This window comes from Echinops telfairi, unplaced genomic scaffold (assembly GCF_000313985.2).
Source record: "Echinops telfairi isolate 266 unplaced genomic scaffold, ASM31398v2 ScPeMD7_7469;HRSCAF=8507_0, whole genome shotgun sequence".
NCBI lineage: Eukaryota > Metazoa > Chordata > Mammalia > Afrosoricida > Tenrecidae > Echinops > Echinops telfairi.
In genome coordinates this window covers 42,582,451-42,584,071 of record NW_022111372.1, presented here as the reverse complement: position 1 = coordinate 42,584,071, position 1,621 = coordinate 42,582,451, and positions in this window count along the sequence as shown.

Genomic DNA, 1,621 nt, shown 5'->3' with positions numbered 1-1,621 from the left:
TCTTCACTATCGCCATTTGTAACGTACATTCCAAAATGTTGAGGCATAGCTGAGAAAGATGAAATATTATAAGGTTAAATGAGTGGCAATGTCACCTCTCAGAATCGTGTCTTACATGTGCGGAAATCTATGTTCTTTCATCTAGCACTGGGGTAGGCAAACTGCAGCTTACATGCCTTATGCTGTTCTTCAATATGGTACATGTGGCTCTGAAGGAATATTGGACACTTTTAAAGAAAATGTGATTCAGTTGATGGTGATTTTATTGGTTTGTTGATGACACTGTAATAATTTTTACATTGTTGTGAGGGAAATGATTGGATCTTTCATCTCAAAAGGTTGCCCACCCCTGATCTAGTAAAGTAGATTTATTTTCCTGATTTGTACATGCTAAACAAATGAACTCCTTCTTCACTCTTTAGCTGTCCTCTAGTGCTCTCCATAACAAAGACCAAAGGGCATATTAGTAAATAGCACCATCTACTATGGAAAACAATTTTTTCATAGTAAAAACCAAACTTTTTTCAAACTCCCTTAACGTTAACTGTTTATGTTACAGGTCTCTCTAGTTCTAAAATAGGGAAAATCTATTCCAACCAAAGACCAGAAAAATTATGATTTATTTAAGTAATTTTCTACTTCAGAAAAAAAGTTTATCTTTATAGCCAACATAGTGGAAATGAGTTACAAGATTTTGTGATTGAAATAGCTAATCTGGTTGGCATTGATTAAAACTAGTCTTTTAAGACTTTATGCGATCTATTACAAGTCTATTGCTTACAAAGTGATAAAGGCAACCAATGAATGCCTTTCTTCTGGCCTTATGTCTCCGTTGATTCTCTATACTCTAGACACCTCTTCCTTCCCTCATAGTTTGTTAGTTCCTTTCTTCAATCTTTTCTTCTTGCTATCTTAGAATTCAGGATCCTCATAGACCCCAAATAGTTTTGGAAATGGCTTGTTTTCCATGTGATACTAGATTTATTTTCTTGAGATTATCTGAACCATCTGCCAAAGTGTGAATGAAAACTTTGGTTGTTGATAGTGAAAGCAAGCAATTAAAGGTATTCTTAGGTAAGAAAAAAAATGTCACCACAGAATTGTAGAAAGCTTAAATAATCATTAATATAAGCAAGTGTTTTCATTTCTGTAGCTTTTTCAAGAAGAACCTTGTAGCCTTTGATTTTGATCAAGTAAAAAAGTTAGTGTGGACATCCTAGGGGAAGGAAAAGGGGCAAAAAACCTGATTTCTGTTAAATTTATTCTAAGAGACTATAGGGCACAGTAGAATTGCTCTTTAAGGTTTCTATGATGGTAAATCTTTATGGGAGCAAGCAATGTGATCTCTTTCCCACAGACTTCTGGTGAATTTGACCAGTGGACTTTACAATTAACAACACAATGCTTAACCCAGTGTTCCACCAGGGTTTCTCTTCTGCATCCTAGAATGACTCAGAGCTCTGGTGGACCAGTGGTGTCAGTGTTCTACGAATCACAAAATTGGCTTTTCCAACCACCATGCTTTTAAAGGGTAAAAATGAGACTCTCCGCTCAGTAAAGATTCACAATCTGAACACCCTAAAGAAAACCCTACTCTATCTTACAGAGTCACCGTAAGTCT